A 25,148-nucleotide genomic window follows, 5' to 3' on the forward strand; every position below is an offset into this window, starting at 1 on the left:
ATCTCTAATTTCATCTCCCTCTCTAACCAAACCTATCTCTCTTACTCTTAGAAAGTCATTCTCTCTACAAATTTTAGGTTCTCCTTGCTACAGGTACATCTCTCCCCGCAGTATCCTTATTGCCTACGGGCAAGAATAGGTCTTGGGAGGGAGACTTCTTATCTCTTTACTTCTCTGATATCTACATCTCTCACATACTATCCTAGATGAATAATCCAAATGATGTGAATTTCTATTGCTTCCACTTTGTGCGGTCTATTAGAATTAATGTATGGATTAGCCATAAAATACACTTTCAACAACGCATAGTGTTTCTCTTTCTCCCAAAAAGGCTCAATGAAATATTTCTTTCACCGGATCCCATCATAATATCCCTTATAGACTATAACTTTTCTTTTGACGTACCTGTTGTTATTTTGCTATGAACCAAGAGGATTTGTAGACATACTTAATCCCAATTGTTGAAATTAGGGTTGCAAAGAAACGCACACAGATTGGAGAAGATGAAGGAAGCTCAAGGCACACAATAGAGAGTTGTTACTTAGTTTGCAATGGAAAGATAGATAGCCCTAGAGTGATCAACGTATATACAATGCTCGGGGGAAAAAACCTCCTAAAGAGGGGAAAAATGCCCCGGAGGTCCTAGTGTATTCACACACATCATTACCACATGTATATGGTAACAAATCCACCCTGAAGTGATGCGGTGAATGAGAGCTCGCACATGAGTAAAGGGAAGTGCCATGCCCTGAGGACATGATCAGTCCACAAAGAGGAGTAAGCCCAAATATTTGCAGAAAGCTTCAAGCTTCTCACGAGACAATGCCTTTGTGAAAAGATCTACAAGGTTGTCCTGTGTTGGCACATAAGCCAAGCCGATCTCTCCTGCTGAGAGCATCTCCCTGACATAGTGGTAATGCACCTCAATGTGATTTGAGCGAGCATGAAAAACTGGTTTCCTCGCAACTGCTAATGCACTCTGACTCTCGATGTAGATAGTGTTGCTAGTGTCCTATCCAACACCCAAATCAACCATAAGGCGTCTGAGCCATACACACTCAACCGTAGCTGTGAAGGTTGCCCTCTACTCATCCTCACAACTCAAAGTGGCCACAGTAGGTTGTTTCTTGCTCAACCATGATATACATGAACTGTCAAGCATGAAACAAAAACCACTTGTGGACACTCGCGTGTCAAAACAACCAGCCCAATCCGAGTCCGAAAAACCATGTAACTCTATCGGCAATGATCCCCCCTTGGGATAAAACAAGCAGATGTAAAGTGCCACTAAGGTAGCGGAAAATCCTCTTCACAGCCTGCCAATGCTTAGACCCTGGGCTATGCATAAATCTGCTGACCTGTGAGACTGAAAACTGAATATCTGGCCTCGTGCTGCATACATAAATGAGGTAGCCAACAGTAGTTTGGTAAAGAATGACATTAGCAGGATTACCAACATCACGTAGACTCAACCTCAAACCTATTTCCATGGGAGTGGCAATAGGTTTGCAATCCTTAAGTCCAAACTTACATAGCAATGTCTCTATGTAACTTTTCTAACATAAGGCAATTCCATCATCACACTGCTTCAACTGTATACCCAGATAATGATGCAACAGCCCCAAATCTTTCATCTTGAAAGTAGCATTCAAATCAGCCTTAAATTCAGCAATATGTCTCTCATTTGGTCCAGTGATCAACAAATCATCGACATAAAGAACCACAATGAGAAGTACATCACCCTCACGCTTTACATACAATGTGATTTCTGTTGGATTGTTACGAAAGCCTTGTTTGACCAAATGAGTGTCAGCTTTCTCATACCAGGCAGGAGGAGATTGCTTCAACCCATACAAAGCCTTCTTACATTTGCACACTTTGTCCTCTTATCCTTTTATGACAAAACCGCGAGGCTGCGTTACATAAACTTCCTCAAATATGTCACCATTCAAGAAAGCAGTAACAATGTCTTATTGATGTACATCCCAACCAAAATGAGCTGCCAATGCACATAGAAAACGCACAATAGTCAAACAACAAGTGAAAGAAAAAGTCTCTTCGGCTGAAAGCAAGGGATGGTGGTACAAAAGAAGGACCAATTTTTTTTCCACCTTATTGGTACCACTGAAAAAGTGGGGATTGGTAAAATTTTTGTAGTTCGTGTCAAAACTTGTCCGACATTCTATTTTGATGTTTCTCTTTTAAAGATGTATCCAATGATATATAATATGATAACTAATTTCTTTTAGGACTTGGATAAATCGCATTGCAAAGATTTTTCAAAGTACCATCAAAAGGTACTGTCAAGGACAACCAATTTTGTACCACCATCCCTTGCTTTTAGCCCTTCATAATCTATGCCTTTTTGCTGTGCATAACCCTTTGCAACAAGTCGAGCCTTATGGCGATCAATCTCACCATCCGACTTGCGTTTCAACTTGTAAACCCGCTTTGTTCCAATGGCCTTTTTGCCAGGAGGAAAAACACATAAAGTCCATGTGTCATTTTTTATAAGTGCATCATATTCTGATTGCAAGGCAGCCATCGAATTTTCTGAATTCTGCGCTTCATAAAAAACAAGAGGCTCCTCAACATCATGTAAGCTAGACACAACCAAAGCATAGCAACCTGATGCATAAGATGCATGGCGAGAGCCTGAATAAGTACGACTAGACAAAGGTGCATCCAATTTACTGTCAGGCAAAGTGTGCACCAGTCATTTTGGCATACCTCTAGCCTGCTCATTTTCAGCCATTTCCTCATCAAGTACATCATGTACATCTGCATCAGTAATAGGCTGATCTGCAACATTTTCAGAAACCCCCATAGGCTGTACATTTGCCTCATTGGAACTTACATTCGTATTTCCACCACTGAAAAGAGGCAACAAAGTGTCATAAATGTCCTGTGAGCTTACATTACTGTCTCTAGTACATGATAGCAAGGGCTGAACAGATCTTCCACAAACACTACATCCCGTGAAACCAGATTACGCTTTGTTTTCGGATGATATAACCTATAACCTTTGCTTTCAGCACTATAACCAACAAAAACACATTTGATAGCCTTATCATCCAATTTTCTGCATTGTGTTCGTGGCACCAAAGCATATGCCAAACAACTAAAAACATGCATGTGCTCAATAGAAAGCTTTCTATCATGCCATACTTCATATGGAGTAATAGACTGTAAAGCTTTCGTAGGACACCTGTTAAGTACATAAGTGGCACACATGATGGCCTCAAGCCACAACAAATGCAACAAAGCTTGAATTTTTTGACCATACATCGTGCCATTTCCGTAAGTGACGTGTTTCTCCTCTCAGCAACACCATTTTTCCGAGGTGTATAAGGCACTGTAAATTGGTGTTTTATCCCACAACTAGCCAGAAATGCATTGAATTCATGAGACATATACTCCCCCCCTTGATCAGAATGGAGGGTGCCCATAGTACATTTCGAGACATTTTCAGCCATAGCCAGAAATTGTTTGAAGCACATAAAAACTTTGGACTTCACTTTGAGCAAAAATACCCATGCATGCATGGAGTAATCATCAATGAAAGTCACGTAGTACAGGTTATTGCCCAAGGACGGAGTTTGCATGGGCCCACAAACATCACTATGCACAAGCTGCAAACTGCATGTGGCCCGAACTAAACCATCCTTTGGAAACTTCGAACGCTCCATCTTACCCAAAATACAGCCTTCACAAACATGTTTGACAAGTGTTTTAAGAGGCGGCAAAGAAGAAACCATATCAGATTTCTACAAACGTAGCAAACTGGCAAAATTCAGATGACCAAAACGTGCATGCCAAAGTTTTGCATCTGAAATAGCCCTTGAATTTGTAACAACATTTGCAAAATTTTGTCCACACTTGTCATACAAAGTAAGCTTATACAGCCCATGGCACAAAAGGCCATATGCAACAATTACATCACCAAAACTGAGATCATGAACTATACATCTGTCATCCAAAAATTTGACTACAAGTCCAAGTCTAGCAAGTGCGGATACAGACAAGAGATTCTTCTTGATCCCAGGTACATAAAGTGCATCAACAAGTGTGAAGGAACTGCTATTTGCAGCAGTAAGCACAATCTTTCCAACTCCCTGAACCCAATAAGAGGCATTGTTGGCACAAGTGACTGAATTCCCATGAGGGACAGACTCGAGAGAGGTAAATAATTCACGATGTGAGGTAATGTGCTTTGTAGCACCACTATCGAAATACCACACATGTGAATCTGCAACAACTGACAAGCATGCATCATGGACAGTAGGATTGTAAGTGTACTCTACGCTAAAAGCCCATTCTGCATCAACATCCGTAGCACATTCTCCTTTCATAGAAGACTCAACAATGGCTGCATTTGTAGTGGAACCAGCATTTGCAGTGGAACCACCCTCGTTCTTCTTACCCTCTTAGGCCTTCAACTTAGGACATGACTTGATCAAGTGATCATTAGCTTTACAATAATGGCAACGAATCTTCTTTTTGCGCTTATCACCAGAATTTCCTGAGGAATTTCTGTCAGTAAGAGCATTAGGAGCATTATTTTTGCCACTCGATGCAGAACCATAAGAAGTGGTTGCATTGCTGTTATCACCATTTCTTTGAGAAGCAAAAAAAGCCTATTCAACTGCACGTTGCCTAGTCCTATTTTTTCTTGAAAGTGGCTCTTGCAACAACAATGTACATAATGCATCAAAATTGACAACTTCTAGATTTATTTGGGTCATAACTCTCCAAGTACTAGCAAAAGTCTGGTAAGAATCTGGTAACTCCACAAGAACAGTCTGCACAAAGGAACTGTCTGAAATGACTTCACCTGTAGAAATAAGTTGCTCATTGATATCCTTGACACTAGCAAGGAAAGTGTCCATATCATCTTCCTCATGCATAAGCTTCAACTCCAAATCTTTACGCAGCAAAGCAATTTTAGCCTCATTGCGACTTGCAGATTTTTGCTAAACGGATATGAGGAACAATAGTGTGCTTCACAGTAGACAACGCAATCAATGCATGAGTCTGCGCATCCTTTACATCCCAAAGAGCTTGTTCTACCATAGGCAAAACAACTCTAATAGCAGCAATCCTTGCAGGAAGACCTGCAACATCCTCAACATCGCCTGCATCCTCCAAACCAAGATGTACATCAATGCCCTGCACAATATTCTAGACACCCTTTGACACAAGAACGTGTTGCATCATATAAGCCCACATAGGATAATTGTCCCCATCCAACCTGTACTCCGCAGCAAACATCTGAGTACATCTGTGATATTGTTGTCAGCCATGGTAAATGCTGTACGTGATGTGAAAACTGCCCGAAAATAGGAGAAACGGAGTGGGAACAACACATGCTATATAGCACAAACCGTAGAAGACTATAAGGCACGTGTTATGCAGAAAACCGCACTGATAAAAATTCTGCACAAAATGATAAAATTACTTTGTGCAGACCTGCCTGTAGTGGAAACGGAAGTCGAAATGAGCCTGAATCAAAAATCTGAGCAGACCGAGATCTACGGGCTATTGGTCGACCTGCGAACGCTCACCAAACCTCACTAAAATCGGAGAAAGTGAAGACGAAGGAAGCTCAAGGCACACAATAGAGAGTGTGTTACTTAGTGTGCAATGGAAAGATAGATAGCCCTAGAATGATGGGCGTATATACAATGCTCGGGAGAAAAAACCTCCTTAAGAGGGAAAAAATGCCCCGACGGTCCTAGTGTGTTCACACACATCACTGCCACATGTATATGGTAACCCCAATCACTAGACAAAACATATATATTATGGTAAGCACAAAAACACAATTCCAAAGAGCAATTTGTAGCATGTTTGGCCGGTAAAGATTGAACACCATTAACTCATCTCTATTAACCCTTTTACATTACACATGATATGATACCACCATATCCTTGATGTTTTCATCTTTGTTTTGTTTTCATGTTCTCTTTTGTGTTCTTTCTTTGTGTGTGTGAGTGCAAGAGAGAAAGAGTGGGCCTTCTTTGTTTGTACTTCCTTCCAAACCCTAGACTTCATGGCATCTATGGTTTAACTCCTTCGTATAGTTTCTGGAGTTCTCTAAAAAACTCTCACAGCCAAAATCCCGGTGCTTTCCTGGCAAGACCGCAAATTTCTTGACATATTTTTGGTGAACTCGATGCGAATCTACTAGGGTGCAATTTTTTGGGTAACCATGGGTGATCATGTTGAGCAACAGGGTCTGCATTTTGACCTAGCAACAATGTAAATGTTTCAAGCATTTTCAATGTTCATGCAACAACAACATGCCAATGAAAGAAGGGACATTTCAGCAACCAAATCCATACAAGCGGTCGTCACAACAGAATGGATCAGTTCAATGGAAAAGATGTAACCAAGTACTTACATGAGTATGTGAAGGAGATGGAGCTCCATCGTGTGTCAGAAGGTGAGAAGATTCAAAGCTTTGAGCTAGTTGTTGCTCTAGAAATTAGAGAACATGCTAGGGGAATTAAATATGGGCATGGGAGAAACTGGGAAGAGCTCCAAGTAGCTTTAAAGGAGAAATATTTCATGGAGGACTCTGAGAGAGTGACCAAAAGGACATTCTTAGAATGGGTAGTCAATCTAGTGCAAGGACTATCAATAAAAGAGCTACTTAGGGATTTTGATCGGCGCTATGCACAACTCACCAGGACAGAAAGGGCCACAGTAGATGCAGAGAAGACATATCTTTTCTTACAAGCTGCAAGTAAAGAGTTTCAAGAAAATTTGGAGAGTCTTCTTGAAGATAAAGATGCTGAGCAAGGACTAAAGATCGACTGAAATGAAGTTGAAGGTGATGTCTCACTCCTTGCCAAATGACAAAGAAGAAGGGACAAGATGGCAGTAAACACTACAAGTCCTTTCACCTCAACTTCTGACAAAATGGTAGAGCCTACTTTTATAGATCCTAAGTTTGATGAGTCTATGCTACATGAGCTTGTAAAGGGAATGCATGACTTGAAGGTGAAGCTTGCAAAGCTTGAAGAAAAAGACCAACCATCATGGCCACTTCCTAGGCAAAGACAATAGACCAAAGAAGGTTTTGTTAGTAGATGTATTTGGTGTGATAGTACAGACCATGTAAGAAGGGATTATGATAGTTTTAGTGATGCTTTGACAAAACATGTTGTCTTTTTTAAGGATGGTAAAATCCACTTAAGAGATATAGGTCTACCCTTGAGAATTAACTTTGGGAAGGGGGGAATGCAAACCTTAGTTCAAGATATAGAAACTAACCATGCCACCTCTTCAGTTGAGGCATCTACTTATGGAGAAAAAATTGAGCATCTTAGTGAGGAAGAGGTGAATGATCATCATGGTCGAATTTGGTCAAATTTCATGGAATTAGCTAAAAAAGAAAAGCTTACAAAAGAGATTCTACATGAAGCAAGTGATTGCATACGTTTAGAAACAGGGTGCAGTGATCCAATGGATTCAATGTCTATCCATGCCTACATTACAAACTGCCGAAGCCATGAAGCCATTGTAGAAAAGACAAGATTAGGTGTGAAAATGGTGATGAAGGGCCTTCAAAAAGAGATACAATAAGTGGAGGGAGGAATGATGCAGCACCTTTGCGAGCACCACCAACACAAGAGGCACCTTCACTAGAAGTGACCACGGAGGAATCTACAGTGGGAAGGAAAAAGGACCCAACAAAAGGTAATCCAAAAGGACGAGCTTACAAACTTGAAGAGAGTTCTAGAGGAGAGGATTTTGAATAGCAAGGTTGAGTTTACTTTGGGTGAGGTTCTTGGCATAGACAAGCGTGAATTCCATGAAGAAATTATTGACATCATCAACAGAAAGAAGCAAACACTTGAAGAGTCTATTCGCCCACAAGTTGAAGGCGATACTGTGAAGACACTAAGAGTACAAGTGCATGCTAAAGAAGGTGAAAAAGCTATGGTGGGATGCTACTAGTCTTCTTGGAATGTAAGGCAAGTGAAATTTGCTGATGATGGGGAAGAATCTCAAAGTATTCCTAGGAGCCACTAATCTAGAATTCATTAGGCAGGGGCTACCACATTGACATTGATCAAGGTAGGTGATCTTGAAGAACCATTGTTTCCTTAATTGACCATGGTTCTCAAACAAATATAATGTCAAAAAGTCTTCACAACAAATGTAAATGGCCAATGGACAGAGAACATGGTTGGTTGATCAGAGTGGAAAGCAATTCATCAGGTGAATTGTATGCAGCAAGCATGTCCAAGTGTAAAGGTAACAATAGGTGATGTAAAGGTTGAGCAAAACTTCTTTATACAAGACACGTCTTCATATCATCTTATCGTTGGACAACCCTACATTGTGGGAGTTTGAATGGAAACAAAGGTAATGGATGATGGTTCAGCTTATGCCAGGATACGAAGCAAAGATGGTAAACATGCTATTCAATTTCTCACAGTTTGTGTAAACCATGAAAGAAATCATGACAACTGTAGAGATCATCCTCTTCCAAAGGTGAGCAAAGAGTTTCATGATCATAGGGAAATGATGGGTTTTGTCCAAGTACCATTGTAAAGCGGGACTGTAGTGGTACAAAAACAAATAGGGTCTGGTCTTATCAAAAAATAGGTGAAACTTTCTCAACCGTCTCCTTGGTAAAAAGGAATGGATCAATATGTTTTACAAAACTTAAATATTTGAAGAGATGTGAAATGCAATATATACATAATTTACAAAATGTTTTGGGTTTTTATGTGAGCAAGTTTCTTTTGTAGATACTATGGGTATGCTCTATGGAAATGTATCAAGTCATAGAAGCCTTTAAAGAGAACCAATGTTTTAAGCAAACAGTTGGCCCAAAAGTCCATGTTGAAACTAAATACAAGAGTGTAACAAAGAAGGTGAAACCAATAGCTTCACCCTTACCACCCTAAAATAGGGAAAAGATTGAGTAGGCTTCTTTGCAACCAAGTTTGAGGAATCCTAAAAAGATTTTGCGCACCTTCACAAAGGAGTCTTTTCAAGAGTTACAGATTGGTTGCAAGGAGTTTCTAGCATAGGAGGAGACAACGTGCTTTAAAGAAATGCTCTCAAAGCATGGTAAGGTTTTTCTATTTGAGCCACATGAGATAGGATGTGTTGATCCTTCTATTGTAGCTCCTATGGTAATTTTTACAATACCTCATGTGCCTTGGAATCTGCGGCCTATTCCGGTTCCAAAGGCTCATTTGCCCAAGTTAGTAGAGCTATTAAATGAAAATATCAAAATGGGGATTTTGAAGCCTTCTTGTGCTCCATACTCAAACAGGTGGTTCACAGTTTCGAAGAAGAATGTTGCTCTACGCTTCATTTAAGATATGCAGCCACTGAACAAGGTGACAATTAGAAATGTAGGTACATGACTGATCGTAGATGATTTTGCAGAGTCGTTTGCAGGGAGGGCAATCTACTCAATGGGGGTTCTCTACTCAAGGTATGAGCAATTTTAGCTTGCGATTGAAAGCATAGACCTGACAACAATGAGGACACTTTTGGGTTTGGTAAGGATGTGTACCTTGCCACCACAGGCAACAACCAACTCGGTTGCACATATGATGAATGGGATGAATAAGGGCTTACGTGACTTTATTCCTCAAACCACAATGCCTTTCTTTGATGATTTTCCTATCAAAGGATGTGAAGAAAGTGAGAAAGATGAAGCTTTGGATCTCAAGGGATGTCATAGGTTTGTGATAAATCACATACATGATTGTGATAAAATTTTGTCTAGTTTGGAAGAAGTAAATCTTTCTTTGTCAGGGAAAAAGTCTATGTTTGGTGTCAATGAAGTGCTCATTGTGGGGAACATGTGTGGGCCATATGGTAGGAAACCTTTTCCAACAAAGCTAGATGCCATCCAAAGAATGAAAGAAACATGCACTAGCATCACTGAGGTTAGAAGGTTTCTGGGATCATGTGTCCTTTATGCTATTTGGATTCCACATTATGCACATGTAGTTGATCCTCTTTATCAATTTCTTAGAAAGAATCAAAAGTTTAAATGGACAGAAGCACATGTAAAATATATGAAAAAGCTAAAGGAGTTTCTCCAGTCAGCACCATCTTTGAGAAAGTTAGACTATAAGTGTCAAAGGCCAGTAATTGTGATAGTAGACACCAGTCCTACAAGGATTGGAAGGGCAATAGGGCAAGATAAGTAAGAAGGACACAGGTATGTGGTGAGATTTGGAGCAAAGGTACTGAGTGCTTGCTGAAGAAACTATCCACAGATAAAGAGAGAGTTATGGGTATGGTTACAGCCTTGAAAAATGGGAAAGAGTACCTAATTGGTGCATGTGTGGTTGTAGAAACAGATTGTCTACCACTTCTTGGGATGATTACAAGCTGCTCATCGCCAGACATTTCTATGTTGTGGTGGATTGCCTACATTAAGTCACTAGATCTTGAGTTTAAGCACATTGCAGGTAAAGATAGTACATTGGAAATTATGCTATCAAGGTCAAGGTATGAAGATGAGTAACACATGATTGATGAGGGAGATGATGTAGGCACAAAGTTCTATTCTATCTCTCATGTGAAAGGTAACAATGTCTGCATGAGTAATCCACTTGAATTGTTCTTGAAAGATCTTTATGAAGGTGATTGGCTTCTTATTGGAAGCTACTTGAGTACTTAGCAAAATAGGATGATTGGTCAAAAAAATAATTCAAGAGGATATGCAAGAAAGTATATGGGTACTTTTTGAGGGATGGTTACTTGTGGAAGCATCCTAACCAAAAGGGTGCTACACCACAAAGGGTTATATGTAAAAAAGAGACTCAAGTAAAGCTCATGCAGGAGGTTCATGAGAGTCTATGGGTTGGACACAGGGGTGTGTGGGAAACCTTCTCCAAGTTGAAAGAAAAATATTGGTGGAAGGGTATGTATAAAGATGTATCTCAATTTGTAGTCATGTGTAACTTGTCAAATGTATACAAATGTTCGACATCGTGATGGATAGCACCCTACATATCCACTGGCCATGCACTATAAATGGGTTGTGGATCTAGTCACAATGCCTTTAGGACTCTAGAAAATGAGATACTTAGTTCTTGCATGAGAGGACCTAACTAACCAGGTTGAAGGGAGAGCATTAAGAGATAAAACCACAGAATCTGTACGCAAATTTCATCTTCATGAGATTATTTTACGTTATGGTTGATAAGATATTATTCTCGGGGTCTGGCTTGTTTGAAGTCATGTTCTTCAAAGCTAAGTAAAAATGAGCTCTTCTCTACTATGATTTTGTGTGGGCAAGTCATCCATATCATTCCATGGCAATCGATAAAGTTTATTAAGGATGAATTGCTAGCCAAATGCTCGATTGGGGTGGAGAACGTTCTTGTGGCCATGCATAGATGAACTAGCAGCTTCATTGGGCAAGGTTTTGTTCTCCGCAACTATCCCTAATACCAACAAATCAAGTGTATTATGGAAAACTGATCATAAGTTTCCTAAAACTTTGGAAATTGATCTGAATATAGTTGAGAAGCTGGTCATATATCTTAAATGGGGAGAACTTGCTAGAGCCTGCTTAAATTGTGGGAATTAAGACCACTTTCCCAAGAATTGTCCCCTAGTGAGCAAGGCAAGGTACCTTATCCCACACACCCTGGCAAAACAATCTTGACACCAAAGAACAAATATTTGGTAAGACTATAGGGAAGGAATAACCCTTAGGCCCTCATAATACTCCCTATGCTAACCCTCCTACCCCATCCTATGCACAGACTCTCGGGGAGAGATCTCCCTCCAATCCAAGATCCGTGTTCAAACAGAATATAGGGGGATGGGGGGGGGGGGGGGGGGGGGGGGGGGGAGTAATGTGGCTTCCTCTTCTAATGGCTCATGTAATCTAGATAAAGGAAAACCTTCAAATCCAAAGGGTTATTATCAGGCTTCTCACCACATAACTTTTATGAGGTGCTCATGGAGGATATGTCCTCACGAGAGACCTTGGCTACTATAGAAAACATTGTAGAGACCCATGACTCCAGTAAGAAAGCCCCGACCGCAATCTAATGCGGGACAGGGTGTGCAGCTAGATGTCCACATGCATAATAATGATAGTAAGGATGGGGAGACCCAAATAGTACATAACATTCCTCAATGAAAGTTGCCACTTTTAATGTGAAGGGGCTCAATAACCCTACCCATTTGTACTTGTTTAATAAATGGATGTTGTATCCAAATTTGGATGTCTCTTTTGTTCAAGAGCATAAAATGCATAATAGAGCTGGTAAACGCGTGCACTACAGAGGAATGCACTATTTTTATGCGGTAACCAGTCAGGGTACTCATGTGTATTGACATGCATAAAAGCCTCTCTTAAACGTCAATGGGTGATGGATAACCCTAGTGGTATATGCTCAATATTTTTAATTGACATTGAATGGGGGCAAACAATTCTAGTCAACATTTATGCTGATAACAACCATACTTTGAGGAAAAATCTTCGAGAATGGAGTGACTCTATGCATCTAAAGCCAGGTCCTGTTGGAGAAGATTTCAACATGGTGTCTTTTTCTAGGTACACTACCTCACCTGCCACACTCATGTCTCACTCAAAAACCGCCAATTGAGATGCTTTAACATATGGTAGTTGGAATGATACATGGCTTTCTCAAGGGCATATACATAATGGTTACACATTTCACTCTCGATTTCATACTTCCTCATGGTCCAAACTTGATAGATTGTAATTCATTGAATCTGATTGGCTTCCAGATTTTGCTCCATTGAATGTTGAAATCCAAGTTTCTCTATCTGATCACTTTCCTCTAGTTTTGAGCCCGAAACAATGATGATATGCAGTCTTTTCATAATGTGGGGTTGAGTAGGCCCCTAGTGATTACCAATTCACTGTTACAAAATATTGGCTTTAAATAGGCAATGTCCCATGCATTAGAGGTTTCTTTGCTTCAATATGGTATGCAAGAACCAGTGCACACTTGGCTGAAAATTTGTGCAGAGATGAAACATTGAGTTGTATATACTAGGAAGAGGACATCCAAAGAAAACACAAGAGATGTTAAACACACTGTAGAAAATGTAAGATCAATTATGGCTCAAGGTGTACAACAACTGACTGATAGGGACATTGATGCTTAGGGATGCCATAAAAAAACCCAAACAATTTGAGGTGGAGATGTACATTGTTCATCCAAAACATTTTTCAGGAATCTGTAGACTAAGGATTCTAGGGAAAATCATCATTGAGGATGAAAGATCCATCTCTGAACTAGATAACATTATGAAGGAATGTCAAACTTACTTTGAGGAAATTTTCAACAAACTAGCAGTCACTTGAAAGACAGTAGGCTCTTGAGCTTTTGATTTCTGTAGTGGATCCATGCATTGAAGAATACATGTAATGCTAAGAGACTGGAAGCACCATTTGAGGTGAAGGAAATTCAATGGGCCCTCAAGAAGCTTGGCAATTATAAAACAAAAGGATTGTGTGGTCTTACCAACAAATTTATATTGGAGTTCTAGGAACAATTGAACTCATTAATAATGGAAGTCATAAATCAAATATGCAAATCTCAATGCATGTATCCAATGTTGAAACAAGGGATAATAAAATTGTAGCCCAAGAAAACCTTTCCTATTGGTTTGTAAGACTGAAGACCCATAACAATGATGGGAATTCTATATAGAATGCTGGCGAAAGACATAGCTATAAGGATCTATCCATTTCTCAAAAAGCATCTGCATGAGGCTCAAACATGGTTCTAGAATATGGAATACCTTGACATACCTTTTGGTGGAGGACACGGAGCCGGTTTGTTGTTGTGGTGTTACTCCCAAATGGTTGCCCAATCTGCCATCGTGAGCTTTAGAGTAGCCTTCCCATTTGTTGGAGCCTTGTGATTGTTATGCCCTTGGGGTAAGAAACGATGGTTGTTTGGATAGGTTACCCTGGACAAGGAATCGGGACTCTCTGACACCAACGATGGCCCGCAAGTAGGACATGCATTGTGCCCCGATGTGGACAACCCTCCATACATATCATATGGTTAGAGAGATGAGTTAACTAAAGTGAGCTAAAGGGAGAGAGGGAATGAGGGAAAGAGAGATAGAGGACATGGGGTTACCAAAAATCTCTCCAAGCCCAGGATAGTCATGCATAGGAATGCCTCTCCATAACTCCTCCAACTCCTTGATGAGGGGCTCGTGGTTAATGTCAATATTTGACACTTTGTACTTCCCTGGCAGAAGCAAGGAAAGAAGTATATTTCCCTTCTTGGTTATCTCCCATGGTGGAATATTGTAGTTGACGATCGCCACAGGCCAAGTGCTCCATGAAGTAGACTTAGTGCCAAAGGGGTTGACACTATCACTTGCTAACCCAAGCCTCAAGTGTCGAGGCTCAAACCCAAACACTGTCCATTGAGTTTTGACGTGCCTCCGTGTAGGTGAATTGGTTGGGACATGCATCATTCCATCATTTGAGTGATGGTTTGTGTGCCACGTGAGAAGCTCCACGATAGAGCTGCTTTTAAACATGTGTTGGATGCAAGGAATTAGTGGAAAATATCTTAATACCTTGCAGGGTAGGTGTGCCCCGCTCACTCCTGTCTTGTATCGTGCCTCCCCGCACACGGGACATGAGGTATCATGTGCATGCTCATTGCGGTATAGCATTCAATCATTGATGCACGCATGGATGCGCTCATACTCCATTCCAAGTGTAGTGACATATGATCCAGCTCATCGACGATCTGGTGGCATATGGTGATATTCTGGCAACATTTTACCCATCAAACTACAATAAACATGCATATTAGTATAATTCCTAGAAGACGACACCATAAAAAAAGAGGGAGAGAGTGTATAAAAGCCACATTCCATACATACAGAAGCAGTGCACCGAGACTTGCATTACTCCAACTAAATTTTTCTTGCAAGTTGAGTACTTCCAACGATGCTTGGAGCATCGAGTACCATGCACCATCGTAAAGAGGTGTTTGGGCACTTGTCATCAATCTATCCTCCATCTTGGCAGCCCGTTTAGGGCAGGGTTGACAATCCTCCTCGCACACGTCGCGCTCATGAGGTAGTAACTCATCACAAATGTCGAACATGTGCTCATCCTCTAACTCAAAGTGCGACAGAGATGCCATAGGAGCTGTCGACGTAGACCCAACGGGTGGATTACCATGCGGTGCACCCAAATCGCCCAGTCACTCTTGCCTCTGTGTTTGGCCTTGCGCGTCGGTGCACCACCACCGAACACAGACCAATGGGGCACCTCCTCAAGCGATGGGTGAGTCACGCTATCATCTCTCCAAGCGCTTTTCCAAGGATGCCAAAGCCCTTTGTTCTCCACGTGCTCCAAAGAAATGCGCCTCAAGCGAGGAATTGCCCTTTTGCACTTGGCGCAAGGACAAGGTAGTTTTTTCCCTGAGCCACCAATCTCGCTCTGGGCCTCCAAGAGGACCACGATCATCCCGGTCAATGTCCTGCACACGCGAAAGGTTGTTTATTTAGTCATGAGTCTTAAAAAATAAATAATTAGAAAAACACTTAATTCCATTAGAAAAATTACATATACGATTAAAGTCAAAGGGAATAAATGACAATGAGTGTTAGAATTATTTTTTAACTAAAAAAGATTTTAATAAATTCAATTAATACACAGATCCTGACTTGGAGCGGGCTATCTCTTTACGAGAGAAGTACCTCCAGTTGACTGAGGATTTGTTTGGACACTACACTCCGTATAGCAGCTTGTGACCTACGATATTTCTCCGCAGACTACACCATGGGGGAGTCAGAGAGGGACTCCTTACCTACAGATCCTCGCACCGACGGCACCACCCTCTACTCTCCCTTCCTATCGTCCTAGTCCTATTTCATCGCAGGGTCCTACTCTCCTTGCATCACAGGGTCCTATTCCCCTTGCATCGTAGGGTCCTACAGACAACAACGCGAGGCCCACACAAAACAAACTCCCATGCACTATGGCTCAGGAGGCAAGAGAGCTTGGAGGGATTATAAAGATTGTAGTTGATGATTTGGTATTGTTACTGCTAACTTAGAAAAATGTCACTCTCTCTCTCGACCAACCATAGAGATGGTCAAGTATCGAGAGCAACATACAAAATTTGATAGTTGGCGATGGTTGTTCGAAAACAACCACATCTCTCATGAGCAATTCGACACGATGGTTGGACCACTACAAGCGATAAGTTTAAACAAGTAATTTTGTATCAATTGTTTTGAGTTGTGGATAATTGTTTAATTTAGTTTGGGTTTATGTAGAGTCAAAGTGATTCAACATACGTGCCTCTGGACAACGATGAGGATTAGATAAAAAAGTGTTTTGTCAAAACTTTCGTAAAGTCCCAATGTGGTGCAATGTATATACAATTAATTACTTTTTATTTGTGACTTTTTTAAATAGTTGATCTTCTACAATTTTAATTGTCAAGGTAAAGTAAATTCGATTTCAGTTCTTCGGTATTTTTTATACTCTTCCAAAAACAATTGATGTTTCATTGTTTTATGCAGGTCAAAAACAAAGGTGCTCATCTGGGCCACCCAAATTTGGGTAGCCCAAATGAGCACCGTTATTTTTGAATTGGCGTGTAGAGATAATAAGCGCGGTAATATTAGTGGCAAAGGTCGTGGTAATAGCAGTGGTTATTACCGCCCACGCAAATTTTTCTCTCTCCTTTTCCTTTGTTTTTCCGCGGCAATGTTAGCGGTTATAGACAACTCCTCTTATAGTGTTACCATCCTAGTGATGAGGATTTTTCGCTACTTGAGTGGCACTTTACATCTTGGCTTGTTTTTTCCCAAGGGGAGATCATTGATGCCATATTTACATGCTTTTTTGGACTCATATTGGGCTGGTGGTTTTGACACGAAAGTTTCCACAAGCGGTTTTTCTTTCATGCTCGGAAGTTCATGTATCTCATGGTTGAGCAAGAAAAAACCTATTGTGGCCACTTCTAGTTGTGAGGCTGACTACAAGATAGTCTTCACAACTACGGTTGAGTGTGTATGGCTCAGATTCCTTATGGCTAATTTAGGTGTTGGAGAGGACACTTCCAACACTATCTACACTAATAGTGAGAGCACGTTGGTGGTTTTGAGGAACCTAGTTTTTCATGCTCGCACAAAGCACATTGAGGTGCATTACCACCATGACAGGGAGAGTCTCTTAGCAGGAGGGATCAGCTTGGCTTATGTTCTAACAAAGGACAACCTTGCAAATATTTTCACAAAGGCATTGTCTCACGAGAAGTTCAAAGATTTTTGCAAATTAAGCTTTGGACTTTCTCCCCTTTGTGGACTGATCATGTCCTCATAGGGCATGGCACTTCCAGGCTAAACTCTATGTGCCAACTCTTGTTCACCGCATCACTCCCACGGGGGACTTGTTACCATATACATGTGGTAGTGATGTGTGTGAACACATTTAGGAAAGTCATGGCACTTTTCCCTCACTAGGAGGTTTTCCTCCCCGTGCATTGTATATATGCCAATCACTCTAGGTCCATCTATCGTTCCATTGCACACTAAGTAATACACTCTCTATTGAGTGCCTTGAGCTTCCTTTGTCTTCTCCAAGTTGTGTGTGTTTTTTGCAACCCTGATTGCAACAATAGTCACATAAATATTAAGTGACCCCTTCGGAGGGATAACTACCACTAGATGCCATCCATTGTTACCTCTACCATCAGTCGCAAGCACCCCTTTCCCACACACACTCAAATAGGTATCATGCATACTTGATGGTTTGTACTTTGAGGGATTTTACTGACATTATATAAGGATAGTGGCATATCTATCTTTTGATGGAAATGCTGTGAGAGTAGTAAGATGAAGGAGTAGAAATGATGCCACAATTGCACCATTGACAGCTTGAGGGAGTTATGTGTACATTTGGACTATAGTATATGGACATGCATATTTTTTGGGCCCTTCTCAATATAATATTCATGTTAGGCATTGAATTTGTAGTATATTGTCAATCAATGTGGTTAATAAGAACTAACAAATTGGCTTCTTGTGTTGTGATTGTACCCTCAAACTAGATCCTTGCAAGCAACCAAGGGAATGACGGTAATGCAGCTTCATTGTGAGAAGGTGAGTATTAGAGAAGGTGGGGCTTCATCAAACGCCTAGGTGTTGGTTGATGTGTTGTGAGCCTTTAGGTGCAAAACCAAATATTTGGGCATTGTTTGCAATATAGAATTGATATATCATGAGCCATAAACAGCTGCCTCTCCACATGTGAATTACCAAAACTTTGGATAGAGCCTCTCTTGTTGAGCTTTAAGGACAAGGAGAAAGGTAGATTTTGACCTCTTTTTTCAAAAACAAAAAAACAAGGGAAAGAGAACATAATAGCTCATTTATCTAATCAAGCATGCATTGCTCTTTTTCTTAAATGATGTCCATTTGGATCTCTTTCTAGTCATAATTCTCCTTTAAATGTGATGTGTTTTTTACGTTATTTTGTGGACTTTGTAGGGTGCTGATAAAAGGTGAGATTATCAATTTGTAAATCTCACTCTAATGTCTTCGCATGATAGGTTCTCTCCCCTTAACAAGCAATGGGGGAAACAATGGCTAGAGGCAAGATGGGTGGCGATTGCGAGCAACATATGAACTCCTAGATGGCCATCACGGATGAATATATTTATTTGGAAGGTCTCATTGGGAGGCATTGCCTACATGTGTAAAGATTCATACTAGAGGGATTGGCTCTGATAGATGTTTGGGATGCAAAATGGCATGTGAGGACCCCCTCACCTCTTTAAGAAGTGTCTCGCTATTAGTTGCCTTGCAAGGGAAATCTACAAGTGGGTTCAAAGGACCTGGGCAATAGGGTTCTTTAAGAATGATCTTGTTTTTGGAGGGAGGGTGATGAAAAGCCAAGTTCTGTTGGTCTACACACAAATAGTTAGATTCTTCTACTTTAAGAGAATTTGAAAGGCTAGAAACAGTCGGGTGTTTGAGCTATTGTAATTGCTAGATTGAAGAGAGTAAGGATTCAATTGTAGCCTTTCACCAAAAGAAAAACTCGGATAAGTGAGTGTGGGCCACCATGGCCGTACTGATAGTCTTGATCCAACATGAGGAGGAGTAGTGGGTGGCCTCTTTATGATACCTAGGACTGTGTCAATGTAATATGATATCCCTCAAGGGTCAACATTGAGCTCGAGGTCTTTTTTGTTTTTTCGAGAATTCAATACACCCACTTACTATTGTGAGTTTGGAAAAAAATAAAAATAAAACTCTCCAAGGATATGGAATCCCCCATTATCATCCTAGTGAGATGAGGATTTGTTAGGTCCACACAACATTGCCTTTCGTATTCAACAAAAAACAACAAAAGGAAAATTTGTACACCGGTTAGTATTTATGGCCATTGGTTAGAGGATCCTTGTTCGGTATTTATGATTGCTTACTGAAAAGCAGGGTAGTGGGTAACTTGGGTATAAAGACAATTTAGTCTCGGACTCGGTTTTGTCAATTGCTAACGTTGGGAAGGAGAAACTGATCAACATATTATTGTGGTGAGGATCTCTATTACAAATATTTACTATGATCTAGATTGAGGCATTAGAGGGAAAAGCAAGACCACTACTAGTGGGGACTCGAGGGATGCAATGGCACCAAGAATGGCACCCACGATTGAACTTTTATGTGCTGCCACTCATTTTCAAGGTCCTGCTCTTGAACTTTTGATTTGCTGTCCAACACTCTTTTTGCCAAAATCTTGAGGTGCTCATTCACGTTGAATGGCCGCTTATGAATATCAAGACGGCGAGTGGGCTCATACAAGTGGTGGCACTCATTAACGTCCGTCGCCTACTATCGGCGGCGCATGAATCATTAGTTTGGGCTAGTCAGCCACTCAACTTGTTTGTGAGAAACAGTGCTCGGGAAAAGTGTCTCATGTTGCAATAATGCCGGATAGGAACCGGAGGAAAAACAAACAAATATTCCACCTAAAATTTAAGCAAAAGAGGAGTTAGAATTTATATAGTTTCCTCTTTGGAAAAGGAAGAGAAGGAATTGCACATACGCTTAATTCCCACAAGTGGAGAAGGAAGAGAAGAGAAGGATATTCCGATCAATGCCCACAAGTGGAGAACAATGTAAAATCCAAAGTGCACAAGAAAGGCAAGCCCTCATATACAATACATGGAAAAAATGCACAATGTAATGGTTGACTATGCAGAACATGGTGTAGCAAGGACTTGCAAGACAAGGTTGTGGAAATTTTTTGATGCAATATTAAAGTATTGTGAGCTCAATACAAAGACCATTTTTTATTGTACATCTTTTCAAGAGGCTTTGGAGACCTTCCATAATTCTTTCATCTCTGTGTGGATGATTGAGCACATCACTCACTACATATAATGTTAATATTTTTTTGATATTAACAATAACTATTTTCTCACAAAGATTGTGTTGGAGTTCTTTGCAATACATTATATGTAACCATTATGTCTTGGTTTTCTAGGCAATATGGAAGCTTGGCAACCTTGTTTACACAAGTCAGGGAGAAAACTCACTACCAAGCTTGTAGACATTTTAACCGCACGTGCCATGGAGGTGGTTGAGACAAAGTAAATAGCTCAAAGGAGCTACATCAATAAACCCATCAAAACTTATACATAGGTCACATAGTAAGGAACAAGCCAAAGAAAGTCACATTGTCCTTGCAATGTGGTTAGCAAGCAAAGATCAAAGAAAGGAAATATGGGAGGAATCATCTTCAACAATAGGACTTGCAGAGACACTTCTTTAAAAGAAATGTGTGGAAAGAGTTTGGACAACACCATTTTCAATTTTCTAAGAGATCATAAAGATATCAAGTCCCCATTGGAAACTATTTGTACCATCCAGGCTCAATGTAGTCTCACATTTTGTAATATAAATGGTTTTGCATCAAACAAAATGTAGGCTCGATGTAGTCTCACATTTTTTAATATAAATGGTTTTGCATCAAACAAAATAAATGACTTAAAAATTTTGCAAGAAATAAGAATCCATTTGCAACATTAAAAATATAAATTAGATGTTTTTTAGTCATCAAGAAATTCTACAAAATATCTTGGCCATTTGGCCTTATGTGAGGATCCTCTTCCTCTTGTTTTGGCACATAGAATTTGGGTAGTATTCTATCAATGTCTCCTTACATACGGGGCATTTAACCTATATGAGGAACAGTTAACTGCTTATTACAAAACAAGCATCCTTATCATACTCTAATAACATTGTTCGTTCTATACATGCTACGCCATTTCCAATGTTGCTTCCTTGTCGAAAAGCATGAATTTGTCTGCATTCCACCTAATGATGGCCCCCCTCACATATGTTTAAAGGGTCGTCAACATCGTCAGATCTTAGTATTACCATTGAAGGAAGAAAATTGGAAGATAAGAAATTTTGGATAGACTAAATTCTTCAATTATTGTCTAAGGGAGGAATTCTTCCCTGAGTATCCCTAGACTTGCTTGTAGGGACAAGGAATGAGCTTATTACTCCACACAATAAGCTACAATTGATACATAAGAAAAAGAGTGCCAACACCATTGTAACATTGGAAGGGGGGAAGAAAAAGACACTCAACAACACACCCACACCTCTCTATAGCCCAAGTGGAATTAAAACACACCAATCCTCTAAAAACAAAACAGCAAATAGGAAACCTTCACTGCAGACACTCGTTTGCACACAGTCAATCCCACAGTCATACACAAAATCACAACTTACTACATTCTAATAATCTTGATTGCTTCCCAGTTGTCAAACACACACATTAGCTCTCTCTCTCTCTCTCTCTCTCTCTCTCTCTCTCTCTCTTTCTTTCTCTGGACAAACTATTTTTCTATATTACAATTTTATATTACATCTTTAAGACCCTCAGAGAGCGTCTATATATCTCCTCATTTGCATCTGCATCGATTGAGGCATTGACACAAAACCTTCCAAAAGTTTATTTTTCATGAGTCCCCAAGGCAATCTAGTGCCTTGATCCCAAACATCAAAGATACATGCATTCCTTATTTGCCAATTAAACAAAAGCATACATATCTTGAAACGCATAATACAAGTGTCCAAACCAGCATCCGTAGATTGGACAAGACCAAATCTACATTTGAATTTGGTAATCTTAATCTACCAACAAATCATGCAATAATCTTACAAAGTTTTCCATCACAATTTTACCACTCTACAATCAAAAAATAGATGTTGCATAGATTCTATTTTATTGCATCTAGTACACATGCCATTCATTTCATTTTTCCTCGCTAAAAGTTCCCCAATAGGTAGTGCTCTACTGATGATCCTCCAAAGAAATACTTTAGGTTTGACTGAGCAATGCATTTTCCAAATACAATGAAATATTTGTAGCCACCAATGTTGACTTTTATTCATTTCCGATATTCTGTTACATCGTCCATACATATACTAGAATCAGTCAATAACAGTTGATAGAAGGTACTGGTAGGGGATGTTCTGCAGTTCCCTGTCTTTGAACCTTTGAGTTGAATTTTGTTACAAGGAATATGAAGGTTGAACACAGGTATCAAGAAGTCCCCATGGAATCCTCAATCCATTTTCCAATTTGTACATCTCTTGGCAACCAAAAGATCCACCAACTGGCTATTGAAGTCTCAATGGCACTGACATCTCTTTTGAAAAGAACAAGAGATTTTCTCCCCATCAACAAAGGAGGAGGTTAACTCCCAAAGTATGATTCCATGCCGAACAAATTACCCATATATATGGCTCTACCTACCCACACCAATTTAGAAAGAATATTTTTCCAAGAAAAAATGAGCATATTGCTAGTCAAACCGCACAGTTTCAATGGTGTTGTAGTGAATAATTTATCTTGTTAACACATATCCCAAGAGCCATGAAAAAACACTATGGATTTACCAATAAAAAATCCCAACAGCCTAGACCGACATTTATCTAAGTTCAGCAGGTGCTTGATAAAAGTCTCCCTTCTTACAAGCGAGCATATTTCCAGATTCAATATCCCAAGACCTCTCAAGACCTCCAAAGCATACATATCTTGAAAAGCATAATACAAGTGTCCAAAACCAATTTGTACACCGGTTAGTATTTATGGCCATTGGTTAGAGGATTCTTGTTCGGTATTTATGATTGCTTTTGCTGAAAGGCAGGGTAGTGGGTAACTTGGGTATAAAAACAAATAAGTCTCGGACTCAGTTGTGTAAATTGCTAACGTTGAGAAGGAGAGACTGATCAACATATTATTGTGGCGAGTATCTCTATTACAAATACCTTACTATGATCTAGATTGAGGCATTAGAGGAAAAAGCAAGACCACTACTAGCGGGGACTTGAGGGATGCAACGGCACCAAGAATGGACCCCACGCTTGAACTTTTATGTGCTGCCACTCATTTTCAAGGTCCTGCTCTTGAACTTTTGATTTGCTGTCCGACAACGCTCTTTTTGCCAAAATCTTGAGGTGCTCATTCAGGTTGAATGGCCGCTTATGAATATCAAGATGGCGAGTGGGCTCGTACAAGTGGTGGCACTCATGAACGTCCGTCGCCTACTACCGGTGGCGCATGAAGCATTAGTCTTGGCTAATCGATCACTCAACTTGTTTGTGAGAAACAGTGCTTGGGAAAAGTGTCTCGGATAGGAAGCAGAGGAAAAACAAACAAATATTCCACCTAAAACTTAAGCAAAAGAGGAGTTGAAATCTATATAGTTTCCTCTTTGGAAAAGGAAGAGAAGGAATTGCGCGTACGCTTATATAAAGGGGAATGGGGCTGAGGGTTCATGGCATAATTACCAGTTGAAATTCACGAAAACGAAGAGCAGAAAGGAGGTGCTGCTGCGAGATCAGATCAGGAGTGCAAAAATATGACGAAGTGCGCTCGTGCAGGAACCTGCGCATGCGCCAGCGTGCAACAGCTACTGGTTTTAGGTGCCGTAGTGATATTGGCGATGATGGGATCATCATTAATGCAGGTAGCGGAGGCAAGCAGAATATCGATTCCAGCGTTAAGAGATGATCCTGGCAGCAAGGTGCTGCACTTGGAGGCGGAGCTGTTGCAGGACGTGTTGTGCATCCAGGTGGTACAGAGGGACCTGCACTTCTCCCATCCTAATAGCGTGGCCAGCGTCGTCAACAACTGCGGTAAGGTGCAGCGTGAGTGACGTCGTGCTGGCGTGCTTGGAGCCCCAGTGGATGCAGGCGCTGGTGGACCCAGCCATGCTCACCGTCCTGGGAAATGGTCAATGCTTTCTGGCCCCCGGCCAGACGATTAACCCTGGTTCCGACATTGAGTCCAATCCCCACCTCTTCCTCTTTCTCCACTCTCCGTCACCTTCCATTGCCCTTAAATTAAGGGTTTTCCAACTTTTTGGGGCCGTAGCCGCCGATGTCTTGATGGTTATTGTGTCTTAGCCTTTCCTCTCTTTGGTGTCTCTCCCATGGTGCTTGGCCTTTATGTTATCGATACAATCAAGTGGTAATTTGCAAATTGTATCATAATTTAGCCTCTACTAACAAACAAATTGATGATGTTATCAACAATTATTCCGATGCACGGACGTATGAATTTACACAAAATGTAATGAAGGATGTTGATGGCCTTAGTGCAACTGTTTTTGAAGACATGTATGTGGCAATTATTGTGGTTGTAGGGAACTAGCTACAACCAGACAAATAGCAGGATTTTGTCAAAAAAATGACTAGATAAGTAGTTCTATTATTGGGTTACTCAAACAATGTAAACAAGCTAAATTAATAACAATGAGACTCAAAAAATCCCAAATTACGAACAACTAGACCCACCAATTTAAAAAAATAATAATAATTTAATAACAATCAATCCCACCAAGAAAAAATTCCATCACGGTTGGCATGTGCACACAAGAATATGAATACCAAACCATGATTGGCATATGCTTATTAACAAGGAATAATTTGAAAAACAATATCTTCAACACATCAACTCATTTAGTTTCCTAGAACCTTGAATTTCTTTCATGACCAAATTTCATAGGGTGCGAGCTCAATGGCCATTACTCTTTCCCTTGGTGTGCCCTTGGGAAGAACACAATGTTGTAGGGTCTTGCTTGGAGTGCCATGTG

At 40.4% G+C, this 25,148-nt stretch overlaps 1 pseudogene; it reads right to left on the reverse strand.

The window, feature by feature from the left end:
- Positions 1-1,578: 1,578 nt before the first annotated feature.
- On the reverse strand, positions 1,579-23,946 carry LOC147461020 (uncharacterized; annotated as a pseudogene).
- Between the last annotated feature and the right edge of the window lie 1,202 nt (positions 23,947-25,148).

The sequence above is a fragment of the Adiantum capillus-veneris genome, chromosome 3 (assembly GCF_014529385.1).
Source record: "Adiantum capillus-veneris isolate H3 chromosome 3, ASM1452938v2, whole genome shotgun sequence".
Classification (NCBI taxonomy): Eukaryota; Viridiplantae; Streptophyta; class Polypodiopsida; order Polypodiales; family Pteridaceae; genus Adiantum; species Adiantum capillus-veneris.